Source organism: Macaca mulatta, chromosome 16 (assembly GCF_049350105.2).
Source record: "Macaca mulatta isolate MMU2019108-1 chromosome 16, T2T-MMU8v2.0, whole genome shotgun sequence".
NCBI classification, from domain to species: Eukaryota; Metazoa; Chordata; class Mammalia; order Primates; family Cercopithecidae; genus Macaca; species Macaca mulatta.
The window spans coordinates 21727841-21744894 of NC_133421.1; the positions used below are offsets into that span (position 1 = coordinate 21727841).

General features: G+C 40.9%; 1 pseudogene; it reads left to right on the forward strand.

Annotated features, from left to right (window-relative positions):
• The first annotated feature begins 293 nt into the window (after positions 1 to 293).
• On the forward strand, positions 294 to 1331 carry LOC144335556 (eukaryotic translation initiation factor 5 pseudogene; annotated as a pseudogene).
• The last annotated feature ends 15723 nt before the right edge of the window (positions 1332 to 17054 follow it).

Sequence of the window (17054 nt, forward strand, 5' to 3'; positions counted from 1 at the left end):
CAGATTTATGCTACACCTTACTCCATACCAGTCCCTAGTAAACAGCATTGGATTTGTTTGTATTTGTCAAAAACAAGGTGTGGCATAGCCATTAGCACCTATGTTGGGGAAACAGCACACAAGCAAGAAGCTTACAGCCTCAGTGGCAAGCACTTCATCATATCAAAGATGGAGATCTCTTGTAGTCATTTGTCATGCCTTCTGCAGACAAAAGATACCAAAAAGTTGCAAAGATCTGTCCATCTTGTAGATAAGGCCACTAATAAGTCAAAAATCTGTCAACATCAACCACAATGTGTCCAAATATGCCCCATTTGACTGCTAAGGTTGAGGACAAAGGAAATGCAATTAAGACAGTTACAGTCAACATAGTTGACATTGCAAAGGGCCCAGTTGGCCTCCTGTGCATCCCACCAAATATTTTATTTGTAAGTTAGAAGCACAAGTCCTGTGGTGGCAAGAATGACCATTACATTATCAGTGGATCTCATGAGGCAAACAAACTGCAAGACATGTTGGATGGATTCATTTAAAAACGTGTTCTCAGTCCAGAGTGAGAATCCTGAAATGCATCTGCACATCAACCCAAAGAAGCAAAGCATAGGTAATTTTTGTAAAGCCAGTTTCTATAGAGACATGCTTCATACCTATCATAAACTCTGCACATTTATTCTCAAAAATCCATCTGAAAATAGTGAGTGGTACAGAAGAGAAAGAACAGTAAAAGAAAAACAGAAAGAGCAATGACAAGGCAATGACTCCATACGCAGCAGTGAGAAAGCACCATCTCCGCCACCACCAGATGCAGTGAGTCCTCTTCATATGCCGTGGAAGAAGAGGAAAGGGATGACTGGGGGTGGATACGACTGAGGAAACTCAAAGGTATAGAACAGATAAAATCAGTGATCATGCACATGTTCTTTCAGTGATGATCTCGAAAGAACTTTTGAGGAGCAGATCAATATCCTATTTGATTTTTTTTTTTAAGAAAAAGAAGAAGGTGTTATTGACTCATCTGATAAAGAAAGTGTTTCTGATGCATAAAGACTGGTTGTAAAAGCCATGGGCCCTCTTATTCTGACCAAAGTTCTTTTTCATGACATTAGAGAACAAATTAAGAAGCACAGACACCATTTCCCATGATTGTTCACAAGAAAACTCAGTGGTACCTTCTTCATGGTGTAGAGTCTGTGGTAACAATGCTTCTAGCTTGGCTCATCTCCAAGATTTCACATACATTGAAAGAGATGTAAGATGTGGACCTTTTTGAAAAAGAGGTTATCATTGGCTGTTCAGGAAAGGACTCTGAAATATGTCTGAAAAGAACGTGACATAGAATAGGGAGTAGAGCAAGATAGTGAAAGAGAAGGTTCCACTGATTGTCTCCCCTGCAAGGATACCAATTTAACAACTATCTACACATAAGAGGCATTGAAGAGGTAGAAAAAAAACCTGTCTTGAATAGCCAATGCCACGCCTAACGCATTCCCTGGCAGTGGCAATATGGTGCAGAGAGCATTTCTGTGCACTGAGGAGAGGGAGCGTAAATCAACTGTTAGGCATTGAACTCAGTGCTGTCTTGTTACAGCAGAAAGGAAAACCAGACCAAACTCAACCGACACCACAGAGGGAGCATATAAACTAGCTAAAGGGTAACTGCCATTCCCAGCACTTGGAACTTGAGTTCCTGCAAGTCTTGCCACTGCAGGCTAAAGTCCTCTGGGGTTCTAAATAAACTTGAAATGCAGTCTAGGCCACTAGGACTGCAACTGCCAGCTGAGTGCTTAGGTTAAGGATGAGTACCAGGCCAGATAGCATTCATCACAAGCTGACTAAAAAGCCCTTAGGCCTTAAGGGGTCATAAGCAGTGGTCTGGCAGTAATCCCCATGGAACTGTGGTGGCAGTGGCCGTGGGGTGCAGCTCCTCTGCTTTTGGAAAGGGTGGGCAGTATACAAAAACCTGCATTTTGTGGTTCCAGTGCCAGCTCAGCTGCAGTACAGTAGAACACTTCTAAGTTTTTGAACTCTAGTCCCTGGTTTCTGACTGGCACCTCTGGACCCACCCAGGGTCTGGGGGAACTCGCCACCCTGAAGAGAAGGACACAGGCCTGGCTGGATTTGCTGCCTACTATATGTAGAGTCCTAGGGCCTCGAGCAGAAATAAGCAGTAGCCAGGGAGTGGTTACAGCAGGCCTTGCATGGGACCCAGTGCTATCCTGGCCTCACGTCTGACCCAGCAGAGTCATAATGGTGATGGACACAGGGGTGCTTGTCTCACTCCGCCTCCAGCTTCAGGTGGCTCAGAATACAGAAATACACTCCACTTGTTTGTTTGGAAGAAAGTAAGCAAGGAAAACAAGTGTCTCTGCCTGGTAATCCACCGAATTCATCCAGCTCTTGTCCAAGACCATCAAGGTGGTACCTGTGTGAGTCTGTGAGAACCACAGCATTACTGGCCTTGGGGTATGACCTAAGGCAGAAATAGATGGCATAGATGATAACACTCAAGTCTTTCCAAATATCTATAAAGCCTTCCCAGGAAGAATGGGTACAACAAACCCAGACTGCAAAGACTACGATAAATACCCAACTCTTCAATGCCCAGACACAGATGAACGTCCACGAGTAACAAGACCATGCAGGAAAACATGACCTCATCAAATGAAGTACATAAGGCACCAGGGACTGATTCTAGAAAAAGAGAAAGTGACCTTTCAGACACAGAATTCAAAATAGCTGTTTTAAGGGAACTCACAGAAGATCAAGATAACACAGATAAGAAATTAAGAATTCTGTCAGATACATTTAGAGAGAGATTGAAATAAAAGAATTGAGCAGAAAGTCTGGAGCTGAAAAAAGCATGCTGGAGAATGGATCATAATCTTTTAATAGCAGAATTGATCAAGCAGAAGAAATAATTAGTGAACTTGAAGACAGGCTATTTGAAAACACACAGGCAGAGGAGACAGAAATAAAAAATTAAAAACAATGAAGCACACCTGCAGGATCTATAGAAAATAGCCTCAAAAGGGCAAATCTAAGAGTTATTGGCCTTAAAGAGGAGGTAGAGAAAGAGATAAGGGTAGTAGAGAGTTTATTCAAAGGGATGATGACATAATTTTCCAAACCCAGAGAGAGATATCAATAGCCAGATACAAGAAGGCTATAGAACACCAAACAGGTTTAAACCAAAGAAGAAGACTACCTCAAGGCATTTAACCATCAAATTCCCAAAAATCGAGGATTAAAAAAAAAAAGGATCCTAAAAGAAGCAAGAGAAAAGAAATAACATACATTGGCATGCCAGTAGGTCTGGTAGCAAACTTCTCAGTGGAAATTCTTGCAGGCCAAGAGAAGAGTGGCATGGCATATTTAAAGTGCTGAAGCAAAAAAAGTTTTACCTTAGAGGAGTATATCTGGCAAAAATACTCTTCAGATATGAAGGAGATAAAAACACTTTTCCAGACAACCAAAAGCTAAGGGATTTCATCAATACCAGACCTGTTCTTCAAGAAATGCTAAAGGGAGTACTTCAATCAGAAAGAAAAGCATGTTGGCAAGCAATAAGAAGTCATCTTTGGGTAGAAAACTTACTGGTAATAGTAAGTACATGGAAAAATGGAATGTTATAATGATGTAATTGTATTTCATAAACCACTCTTATCCTAAGTAGAAAAGCTAAATGGTGAAGCAATCAAAAATGACAACAACAACTTTTCAAGACATAGTACAATAAGATATAAATAAAAACAACAAAAAGTTAAAAAGTGGGAGCTGAAGACAAGGCATGGAGGTTTTATTAGTTTTTTGATTGTTTGCTTATTTGGTTGCTCGTTCATGCAGACAGTGCTATCAGCATAGATAGTATGTGCAAGCCTCACACCAACTCCAAACCAAAAAACATACAATGAGTATGCAAAAAATAAAAAGAAACTAAATCATACCACTAGAGAAAATCATCTTAACTAAAAGGAAGGCAGGAAGGAAAGAAAGAAGGGAGAGAAGACCACAAAACAACGAAAAAAGGAATAACGAAATGACAGGAATAAGTCATTACTTATCAGTAATAACACTGAATATAAATGGACTAAACTCTGCAATGAAAAGACCTAGAGTTGCTAAACGGATGAAAATAAACAAGACTCAATGATGTGTTGCCTACAAGAAACACACTTCACCTATAAAGACACACATAGACTGAAAATGAAGGGATGGAAGAAGATATTCCTTATTAATAGAAACCAAAAAAGAGCAGGAGTCACTATACTTATATCAGATAAAATATATTTCAAGACAAAAACTTTAAGAAGAGATAAAGAAGGTCACTATATAATGATAAAGGGGTCCATTCAGGAAGAGACTATAACAATTTTCAATATATTTGCACTCAACATGGGCACACTCAGATACATAAAGCAAACATTTATTAGAGGTAAAGAGAGCTAGACCCCAATACATTAATTCCTGGAGACTTCAGCACATCCCTTTCAGCCTTGGACAGATCTTCCAGAAAGAAAATCAACAAAGAGACGCCAGACTTAATCCACACTATACAACAATTGGATGAAAGAGATATTTACAGAAGAATTCCGCTTTGGCTAGGGATGGTTTATATGCTTTCTCTGTGGTGTCAGTTGAGTTTGGTCTGGTTTTTTGAATGGAAGCTTCATCTGCCCACCAAGTTTTAATTGTTAGAACTGAGCAAGAGTCAGGCAAGCCCGAGCAAAAGCATCCCAGTCAGTAGGAATCATCTCATTGGAGACAGCAACATTCTTTAACAGGCCCATTACAAAAGAAGACCCTGGTCCATATTGATTAGTAGCTTGTTTAAATTATTTAAGTATTTAAAAAGGAAAAGGCTCAAATGTAGCTATAATATTCCCCTGTTGATCAGGTGGGTGTATTCTAACAGGAAACTGCCAAGCATTCATATCACCCTCTCGTCTAGCTTGCTGGATTCCTGCCTGAATAGAACTGACAGTGGTCACTTGATGTGCTGCTCAAACGATCACTGGGTTCACTACTTTTTGCCCAGTGTCCTCTGGAAAATAAAGATCTGGAGGGTCAGGCCACTCCTTTTTTTCAAAATAATGAGGGGTACAGAGAGGTAGGGACAAGCCTCTCCTTCCTTTGCCACTTTAGCTGGCAAACAAACCTGCTCTGTCACCTCTTCTGTTACTTTGTTGTACTCTCCTTCTTCCTGTGATTCCTCCTCCTCCTCATCTGTGTGGAAAGGCTCCAAGACAGAATGAACCAGAACCCACACTGACCAGACAGTTATAGGAATATCCTCAGCACCATCCTTATATGCCTTTTTCATTGCGCTGCCTACCTTTTCTCAGACCTCTACATTCATAGTTCCTTGGTCTGGAAACCAGGGGCAATATTTCTCTACCACACTAAACACCTGCATAAGTCGGCTAGTGCTAACCTTCACTCCTCCTTTTCTGAGGAGCTGCTGAAGCAGACTCACATAAGCCTCGTGCCTGCTCGACCCTTGTCCCATTGTTACCCGGATGCTTCCGAGCTCGCCTTCTTACTCACCACGGGGATTGCTTAAGAGTCCTCGGGTGCTCTCCAGTGTAGTTCCACGTTCTCCAAATGTCACTCTGGTGACCCTTCGACCTGGGTTTGAGCCCCACATATGGGCGCCACTTACCAAGGCCAGCTCAGTCGTGGAGACCTCAACCCAGTGGCACTAGAGGAATGAAGACAAAGACACAGAAATAGAGTACAGAGTGGGATCGGGGGCTGACGGCCTTCAGAGCTGAGAGCCACGAACAGAGTTTGACCCACATATTTATTGACAGCAAGCCAGTGATAAGCATTATTTCTAGAGGTTATCGATTAACTAAAAGCATTCCTTACAGGTAACAAAGCATTCTTAGTGAGGAGCAGAGAAACAGGCTCTGGCTTGTTATCTACAGCAGGAACATGTCCTTAAGGCACAAATCGCTCATGCCATTGTTTGTGGTTTTGGAACGCCTTGAGTGTTTTGGCCCTGGGTGGGCCAGGTGTTCTTTGCCCTCATTGTGGTAAACCAGCAACCTCCAGCATGAGCATCATAGCCATCACAAGCATGTCACATTGCTGCAGAAATCCTGTTTGTGGCCAGTTTCTTTCAGGCCTGTTCATGACAGGCTTAGGGCCTCTTCCCAGCAAAAGACAAAGAAAGGCATTACATAATGGTAAAGGCTTCAATTCAACAAGAAGACTTGACTATCCTAAATATATGTACACTGAACACAGGAGCACCCAGATTGAAAAGGCAGGTTCTTAGAGACCTACAAAGAGACATAGACTCCCACACAATTATAGTGGGAGACTTCAGCACTCCTCTGACAGTATTAGACAGATCATTGAGGCAGAAATAACAAAAATATTGAGGACCTGAACTCAGCATTGGACCAAATGGATCTGATAGACCTCTAATGAACTCCCCATTCCAAAATAAGAGAATATACCATATGGCACATGCTCTAAAATCTTACATCCTGGAAATAAAGCCTACTTGATCACGGTGGATTACCTTTTTGATGTGTTGCTGGATTCAGTTTGCAAGTATTTTGTTGAGATTTTTGCACCAATGTTCATCAAGGATATTGGCCTGAAATTTTCTTTATTTGTTGGGTCTCTGCCAGGTTTTGGTATCAGGATGGTGCTGGCTTCGTGAAGTGAGTTGGGGAGGAGTCCTTCCTAAATTTTTTGGAATAATTTCAGTAGGAGTGGTACCAGCTCTTCTTTGCACATCTGGTAGAATTCAGCTGTGAATTTATCAAGTCCTGGGCTTTTTTTGGTTGGTAGGCTATTTATTACTGATTCAATTTTGAAACGTGCTACTGATGTGTTCAGGGAATCAATTTCTTCTTGGTTCAGTCTGTCAGAATTTTGACAGAAAGGAAGAAAAGCAACCCTTGTTGCATTTGCCACAGACTTTAATGGGTTTCACATTGAAGTCCTTAATTCATCTTAAGTTGATTTTTGTATATGGTGTAAGGAAGGCATCCAGCTTCAATCTTCTGCATATGGCTAGCCAGTTATCCCAGCACCATTTATTGAATAGAGGATCACTTCTGCATTACTTGCTTTCATCAACTTTGCAAAAGATCAGATGGTTGTAGGTGTGCAGCTTTACTTCTGAGTTCTCCACTCTGTTCCGTTGGTCTATGTGTCTGCTTTTGTACCAGTATCATAATGTTTTGATTATTGTAGCCTGACGGTGTAGTGTGAAGTCGAGCTTTGCTCTTTATGCTTAGGATTGCTTTGACTCTCTGGGCTCTTTTTTGCTTTCATATGAATTACAGTTGTACTTTGATAGGAGTAGTGTTGAATCTGTTAATTATTTGGGTAGTGATATAGTTTGGATATTTGTCTCCACCCAAATCTAATGTTGAATTGTAAATCCCAGTGCCGGAGGTGGGGCTTGGTGGGAGGTGTTTGAACCATGGACATGGATTTCTCATAGCGTCTTCATAATAGTGAGTTCTTGTGAGATGTGGTTATTTAAAAGTGTGTGGCACCTCCCCCCACCCACCAAGTCTCTCTCTTGCTCTCATTATCAACATGTGGTATGCCTGCTCTTTGCCTTCTGCCATAATTGGAAGGAAACTGAGGCCTCTCCAGAAGCAGATGCCACTATCCTTTCTGCAAGTCTTTCAGAAACATGAGCCAATTAAATCTCTTTTCTTATAAATTATCCAGTCTCAGATATTGCTTTATAGTACTGCAAGAATGGCCTAATACAGAAAATTGATACCAAGTTGTTTGGCATTGCTATAAAGATACCTGAAGGTGTGGAAGCAGCTTTAAAACTGGGTAATGGGTAGAGTTTGGAAGAGTTTGGAGGGCTCAGAAGAAGACAGGAAGATGAGGGAAATGTTGAACTTCTTAGTAACTGGCTAAATGGTTACGACCACAATGCTAATAATGATATAGACAGTGAAAACCAGGCTGCCAAGGTCTCAGATGGAAATGATGAACTTATTGGGAACTGGAGTAAAGATCATGTGTGTTACACCTTGGTGAAGAGATTGGCTGCATTCTGTTTATGCCCTAGGGGGGTTATGGAAGTTCAAGCATGAGAGTGAATATCTAGGGTATCTGGTGGAAGAAATTTCTAACCCGCAAAGCATTCAAGAGGTGGCATGGTCTAACAAAATGACTTAAATCTGGAACTTATATTTAAAAGGGAATCAGAGCATAAAAGTTTGGAAAATTTGCAGCCTGGCTGTGTGGTAGAAAAGATTGTTTTCAGGAGAATTGAGCCAGGTTGTGGAGCAACCCCCTGCTAAAGATGTTTTCATAACTAAAAAGGAAGCAAATGCCACTAGCCAAGACAATGGGAAAAAGGCCTCAAAGGCTTTACGTAGAGCATCCGAGCAGGTACTCCCCTCACAGACACTGAGGTATAGAAGGACTGAATTATTTCCTGGCCAGTTCCAGGGCCCCACTGCCCTGTGCAGCCTCAGGACACTGTTCCCCACATCTTGGCCACTGCTGCTCCTGCCTCAGCCCAAAGGGCCCCAGATCTTGCTTGTACCACTTCTTCAGACACCCCGGTGCACTGTATGCCTTGGTAGCTTCTACATGGTTTGAAGCCTGTAGGCATGCAGATTGCAAGAGTGAATGAGACTTTACAATATCTGCTGAGATTTCAGAGGATGTATGGAAAAGCCTGGGTGTCCAGGCGGAAGGCTGCTGTAGGAGCTGAACCCTCACAGAGACTTTCTCCTCTGGCAGTGTGGAGAGGAAATGTGGGGTTTGAGCCCACACAGAGTCCCCACTGGGGCATTGTCTAGTGGAACTGTGAGACGGGGACTGCTGTCCTCCATCTCCCAGAATGGTAGATTCATTGGCAGCTCGCACCCTCTGTCTGGAGAAGCCACAGGCACTGAATACCAGTGTGTGAGAGCAGTCTCACGGGCTTTGGAACCCACCCGTTTCACCAGTGTGCTCTGGATGTGTGACATGAAGTCAAAGGAGATTATTTTGGAGTTTTGAGATTTAAAGCTGCCCTGCTGGATTTCAGCCTTACCTGGGGCCTGTTGCCTCTCTCATTTGGGTACCTTGTTTCTTTTGGAATGGGAAGGTTTACCCAATGCCTATACCCTCATTGTACCTTGGGAGTAAATAATTTGATTTTGATTTTGATTTTACAGGCTCATAGGTGGGAGAGATTTGCCTTGTCTTAGATGAGACTTTGGACTTTTGAGTTAATGCTAGAATGAACTAAGGCTTTTGGGGACAGCTGGGTAGGCATGATTGTATTTTTCAGTGTGAGGACAAGAGACTTGGTAGGGCCAGGGGTGAAATGATGTAGTTTGGCTATCTGTCCTTACCCAAATCAAATGTTGAATTGTAATGCCCAGTACAGAGGTGGAACTTAGTGGAAGGTATTTGGATCATGGGGGCAGATCACTCATGGCTTGGTGCTGCCTTTGTGATTGTGACTTCTTCTGAGATCTGGCCATTTATATGTGAGTGGTACCTCTGCTCTGACACACTCTCCTTCTCTCTTGTTTTAATTGTTGCCGTGTGATGTTCCTACTCTCCCTTTGCCTTCTGCCGTGACTGGAAGCTTCCTGAGGCACTTTTAGAAGCAGATGCCACTAAGCTTCCTGTAACACCTGCAGAATTGTAAGCCGATTAAATATTTTTCTTATAAATTACTCAATCTGATGTATTTCTTTATAGCAGCGCAAGACCAGCCTAACACAGCTACTATAGCTGTTTTATGATATTGATTCTTCCAATCCATGAGGATGCATTTTTTATTGATTTTTGACATCTCTGATCTTTTCTAGCAGTGCTTTATAGTTCTCCTTGTAGACATATTTTACCTTTTCAGTTTTCTGTATAGCTATATATTTCAATTTTGTGTAGCTACTATAAATGGGACAGTGTTCTTTATTTTCAGCTTGTATATTATTGGTATATGGATATTCTGCTCATTTTTATACATTGATTTTTGTATCCTGAAACTACTACAGATGTTTATCAACTAAAAGCCTGAAAAGTGCAATAACAAGTTTTGAAATTGAGTCAGTAATAAGACTAGCAATCAAAACAAGCCCTGGACTAGATGGGTTTACAGCCACATAAAACCATACATACAAAAAAACACTGGTACCAATCTTACTGACACCGTTCCCAAAATAGTTCAAGGGAAGCTCCTCGCTAACATATCCTATGAGCCAGCATCAGCCTGATATCAAAATCTGGCAGAGACACAGTGAGGAAAGAAAACATCCGGCCAATATCCCTGATGAACATAGATGCCGATATCTTCAAGAAAATACTAGCAGGCTGAATCCAGCAGCACATCAAAAAGTTAATTTACCACAATCAAGTAGGGTTTAGTCCTGGGATACAAGGCTTATTCCACATACACGAATCAGTGAATGTGTTTATGATTCACCACATAAACAGATTTAAAAACAAAACCCATACAATCATATCAATAGACATGGGAAAGGCTTTTGATAAAATTCAGCTTTCCTTCATGATAAAAACCCTCAACAAGCTAGGCATCAAAAAAAACACACCTCAAAATAAGGAGAGCCGTGTATGTCTAAGTCAGAGCAAACATCTAAATGAACGGGCAAAAGCTGAAAACATTTCCCTTGAGAGCCAGAACAAAAAAAGAATGCTTACTCTCATTACGCTCATTCAACATGGTACAGGAAGTCCTAGCCAGAGCAGTTAGGCAAGAGAAAGAAATAAAAGGCATCCAAATAGGAAAAGAAGTCAAACTATCTTTCTTTTCTGATGATATGATTGTATACCTGGAAAACCCTAAAAACTCTACCCGTATGTCTCGGCGTGCTGTCAGTTTTGTCCATTAAAATTTATAGCGTATTAATTGCAGTTGTATTAAATTCCCAGTCTGGTTGTTATGCATATTCTGACTCTTTAAACTGATTTATTGATTGATTGACTATTTGATTGGTTGATTTTTGCCTTTTAGTATGCCTTGCAATTTTTTCATGATGCACTGTGTATAACAAACTGCTGTAAACAGGGTGTTGGTAATGTGGTGTTGAGGTGTTGGGGGCAGAAATTGTTCTACAGTCCTATGATTAGATTTCATTATTTTGGTGAACCTGTGCCTCTGCAGTGTGAAGTTCATGAGTGCTTTTCATTATTCATGCCCTTTTATTAGGTGTTAGGTGAAACAGGATGGGTTGCGGGGGGCGGGGGGGGGGGGGCGGGGGCGGGGCTGGAGTTAAGTATTTTCATTGTGTCACCTAGGATGCTAGATTTTTTCCTGAATCTAGACCAGTTGACTCTGATAAAACCCCAGCAAGTTAGGCTCTGGTAACAGAGTTTCTCTTGAGAGCAGAATATGCTGTGAAGAACCCAATGCTCTGTTGCATTTCACAATTGTTTCTTTTCCCACCCACTCGGAAAGCATACGGGTGATTTTCTCTGAAATTCTCTCTGAAAACCTGGTGGAGCTCCAGAAGATAAAACACACAGAAGTGTGGGAGGGCCCCAGATCATCAAGTCCCCCTGAAGCTTTTACTCTCAGACTTGTCCACACTGAGCCCTCAGCAATTCGTCAATTACAGTTCGGGTTTTTCTATCCCAGAACCTGCTCCTGTGGAGGTTTCTGCTCCTGTAAGCTCTAATTTTCTTTATCTTCCTCTGCGTCTCCAATTTTGGGAGCAGTGGTTGGTCCTGTGATCTCTCCCTTTGAAGACCTCTCCCTGTGGCCTCTCCCTATGGTCTGTCTCCTCGAAGATCTAAGAAATATTAAATTTGCTGATTTTTTAAATTTTGTTCAGCTTTTTACTTGCTGTTTGGAAGGAGTGGTACCTTTTGAGCATTTTACCTACTTAGTAAGGACTTAAAATGATCTCAGTACATGGAAATGATGAATGATCATGGCGATAAATATCTTAAATGCCCTGAGCTGATCATTGCACATCCTATGCATGTAACAAAATAATACATATACCTCCATAAATATGTACAGATATTATGTATCAATGAAAAATTTTATTTTGATCTAACTCTCTAACTAGTGAGTTTGCATTACTACTTCATGGCTAAAATTCTCAAATTGAAGCTATAAGATCTTTGTATATCTGTTTATTTACACGTGTATATAATGCAGGATTTTTCTCCACCTCTTCATCTGACTTGTGAAGGGGGTGCCCCATTCTCTTAGCCCGCCACACTTGACCCCTTGAGGGAGGGAGCATGTGAGCAAGTGAGTGCTGGATCCGGTCAGCCACTCTGGGCACTGGCAGGAGCAAACTTCGTGCAGGACCCTCAGTTGCACCAGGCATGGGCGAACAAATGCAGGATCCAGCCGACCGCTTTGGGTGCTGGTAGGAGCAAGTTCCATGCGGACCCCACGGTGGCGCCCAGCTCGGGGTGCCTGCAACCCCAAAGCCCCAGAGGGCACGTTACAATGCTATCTTAGCTCTGCCATCCATGGAGAGCGGTGTGTTATCACCTGAGTGGGCCCCTTGCCCCACCAAGTGGGGCAGCTGCCCTCTACCAGCGAGGGCAAAGGGCCAGTTGTGACAGCCTTTTTTGGGTACCTGCACTCCATGGGTTCCGAGCTGCTGTCTGGCATCTAAGCAGTGTAAGGCTATGCGGACACTTGAAGGATGGTGGAGGAGAATTTTATTTAGCAATAGAAGTGATTCTCAGCAGAGAGAGGAACTGGAGAAGGGACGCAACAGGCAGGTAATCTCCCTCTGAAGTCCAGCCGTCTCCAGCAGGCTCTTCTCTGAAGTCAAGCTGCCTCTCCTCCGAAGTCCAGCTGTCCCTCTGAAGTCAAGTCACCTCTCTCTAGTCAAGCCACTTCTCTCCCCTCTACTGACTGTGTCTGGGGTCTTTCTAGGAACAGGATGGGGGCGGAGTGGGCCAGTGGGTAGTTTTGGAAAAGGTGACATTTGATTGGTAAAAAGACATTATTCAGCAAGAACCAATTGGGAGAGAGCAGGCAAAGAGGGATAGAAGTTCTCACTTTGGGTCGTGGGTTTCAGGCTTTTTGGCTCAAAGGTGGGGCTTCACTGGGGACCCGCCCTTATCTGCCTAGAGTTTCTCTGCCTCCCGCCTCTATCATACATATTATGTTTTTATGTTATGTCTACATGGTAAAATCTGGTGTAGTTAGCCAGAAACTTTTTGAGGATAAATGAGCGCTCATATAAAATATATAGAGGCACCCAAATGCCTTTTAGGTCACATGACAAGTAAATTTTTAACAAAAAAGTTGATTTAAAAATTACTAATGAATAAAAATTCATATGATTTAATTAAAAATTGTCAACATGCTTTTTGCCAGGGTTTACTGGCCAAATGGCTTAATATTTGTCTCTGATAAGTGTTTTAAAGTGTCAGGCTTTGAGAAGACGGAGTAGAAAACTATAAACACAACCTAAAGCAGAATGATTTTTGTTTACATAATTTTTTGATAAGTAAGACTAACTTGGTATTGTTAGTTTAATGAAAATAGCTGTAATCTTCTGAGTTGTTGACAAAATACCCCTATATTTTTTACTTTAAGGTTCTTATGTAGGTGAACACGTGATAATAACATGATATAAAAATGACTACCAAGGAAATAACTTGAAATGCTAACTAGCTCTGTCTAATATCCCAGCTATCATGAGTCTTCTAGGTAAACTGTTAACATTCTAGTATTCTAGGTAAATATAAATGAGGTAAAAATGTATAAACTTTTCATGTAATTTAAACTTTTAAATTCCTGTTAAATTTAACAATCGATACTCATTAAATGTGTGGGTCATTTTCAAATAATATAAAAAATAAATTGCTGAACATAGGTTTGTTTGTGACTTCTGAAATTTTGTAGAAAAACTAAATATTTGGGGGACTATTAATATACATACAAATGTGAAAACATATTTCTAAAAGTTATACAATATTTCTCATTTATAAAACACAGATACATGACAGACAGTTCAATATTTCTCACTTCCTAGATTTTTAATAAAATTTAATGTGACAAACATTTATTTTTAATTTTTTTAATTTTAAGGTTTTTTTGTTTTTTGAGAAACAGGGTCTTGCTCTGTCACCCAGGAGTACAGTAGTGTGAACACAGCTCACTGCAGTCTCAAACTCTTGGGTTCAAGCAGTTCTCCCAGCTCAGTCTTCTGGGTAGCTGGGACTACAGGTGTGTATTACCAAGCCTGGCTAATTTTTTAAAAATATTTTTGTAGAGACAGAGTCTCACTATGTTGCCCAGGCTGGCCTCAAACTCCTTTGTTCAAGCAATCCTTCCACCTCAGCCTCCCAAATGCTGGGATCACAGGCATGAGCCACTGCATGTGGTTAAAATTTAAAATTTTTAATTAACATATGTATAATTCTGTATATAAAGTGTGCCAAAAATATATATATAATATATATATATTATATATATATAAAAAATATATATATATATATATATTTTTTTTTTTTTTGGAGACGGAATCTCGCTCTGTTGCCCAGGCTGGAGCATGGTGGCATGATCTCGGCTCACTGCAAGCTCTGCCTCCCGGGTTCATGCCATTCTTGTGCCTCAGCCTCCTGAGTAGCTGGGACTATAGGCACCCGCCACCACGCCTGGCTAATTTTTTGTATTTTTAGTAGAGACGGGGTTTCACCATGTTAGCCAGGGTGGTCTCAATCTCCTGGCCTCATGATCCCCCCACCTCGGCCTCCCAAAGTGCTGGAATTACAGGCATGAGCCACTATGCTCAGCCAAATATATGTATTTCTGTGTGTGAGAGACAAGGTCTCATTTTGTTGCCTGGGCTGGAGTGCACTGGCTCAATCTCAGCTCACTGCAGCCTTGACCTCCCAGGCTCAAGAAGTCCTCCCACCTAAGCCTTTTAAGTAGCTGGGACTAACAGGCACATGCCTCCACACCCAGCTAATTTTTTTATTTTTTGTAGAGCTAAGGTCTCACTCTGAAAGCTATAAATATGTGTTCTTTGTTGAGATAAAGAATAACTTTGTCGAACTTAAAGATTATTGAAAGGCTGTTGTCAAATACGGAATTGGGGAAAAAAATCACAAGATAGAAACCAGTAAGTAGGAGAGATGTAAAGAAAGTTATGGCTATGAAGATGTATTTCTAGCAAGAAAGTTTAAAAAGAAAAGAGAATAATTTCATATGAGAAAGCATATTTTGTGGTAATTTTTTGTACTATACTAAAATTATTCATTGTGTAAGAAAGAGGAAGTATAGGGCAAGGCAGAAATTTGTAACTTGTGATAAGGTTTAGAACAAAAGAATTTATGAAATATGCATGTGGGCCAGGCATGATGGCTCATGCCTGTAATCCCAGCACTTTGGGAGCTGAGACAGGTGGATCACGAGGTCAGGAAATCGAGACCATCCTGGCTAACACAGTGAAACCTCATCTCTACTGAAAACACAAAAAATTAGCCAGGCATGGTGGCACGCACCTATAGTCCCAGCTACTTGGGAGGCTGAGGCAGAAGAATCTCTTGAACCCAGGAGGTGGAGGATGCAGTGAGTCGAGATCGTGCCACTGCACTCCAGCCTGGGTGACAGAGTGAGACTTCATCTCAAAACTTTTTTAAAAATTAACAATATTCAATTTTGTGGATGTACCATAGTTTATCTTTTCATTCACTGAAGGACATCTTGGCTGCTTTCAAGTTTTCGCAATTATAAATAAAGATTTATAAACATCCATGTACAAGCTTTGGGGTGAACATAATTTTTCAACTCCTTTGAGCAAATACCAAGAATCATGATTACTGGATATTATTGGAAGGGGATTTTTAGTTTTGTAAGAAACTGCAAACCTTCTTTCAAACTGGCTGCATAATTTTACATCCTTACTCACCATAAATGAGAGTTTCTGTTTCTCCGCGATTTCACCAGCATTTGCTGTTTTCAGTATTATGGATTTTGGCCATTCAATCATGGCCAAATAATAGGTTTAAATTGAGTTTATACCTATACCTATTCAATAATTGTTAAGAATTGATATCTGTTGTTGCTTGAATTTGCATTTCTCTGATAAAATATGATATGAAGCATCTTCTGATATGTTTATTTTTATCTGTATATCTTCTTTACTGAGGTGTCTTAAGGTATTTGGCCCTTTTTTTTTTTTGAGTCATGTTATTTCCTTTTTGTTGAGTTTTAAGAGGTATTTATATGTTTTGGACAATAGTCATGTATTAGATGTCTTTTGCAAATCTTTCAGTCTGTGGTTTCTCTTTTTCTTCTTTTCACAATATCTTTTGTGGAGCCGAAAGATTTAATTTTAATGAAGACCAGTTTAACAATTTTTTTCTTTAATGGATTGCACATTTGGTGTTGTACCTAAATAGTCATCACCAAACTGTGATGCCCCTTGTAATCTTAGAAAGAAATTGGAAAGCCAGGCGCAGTGGCTCATGCCTGTAATCCCAGCACTTTGAGAGGCTGAGGTGGGCGGATCACAAGGTCAGGCGATCAAGACCAGCCTGGCTAACATGGTGAAACCCTGTCTCTACTAAAAATACAAAAAAATTAGCTGGTCGTGGTGGTGCACACCTGTAGTCCCAGCTACTCAGGAGGCTGAGGTAGGAGAATGGCGTGAACCCGGGAGGTGGAGCTTGCAGTGAGCCGAGATCGTGCCACTGCACTCCAGCCTGGGTGACAGAGCGAGACTCTGCCTCCAAAAAAAAAAGAAAGAAATTGGAAATTTTCATATTTTGTGATTACAATTCCATAACTGGTAGTGTTTAAAAACTGAGTCCTAGAATGGACTGTAAGAAAAGTTAACATTTTTTAAAAAGGTAAAGGCTTTTGAAAGTAACATGTGATTTATATAGTTCTTTAATTTTTTTTTTCATTTGTTTCAGAGCTCCCTCTGTGAAAGAAATTTCTTTCTATTTAATAAAACTAATGCTTGTAATAGCTGTTAAATTTTTTATAAGCTTGGCAATTCTAGGTTAAGAAGACTCAACTGCCAGCATATCCTTGTCCACTCCAGTGCTTTCAATTCAGCCACCCCAAAATAACCAGTGTGGGTGACTTGAGCATCCTTACTGTGCTCCTTTAT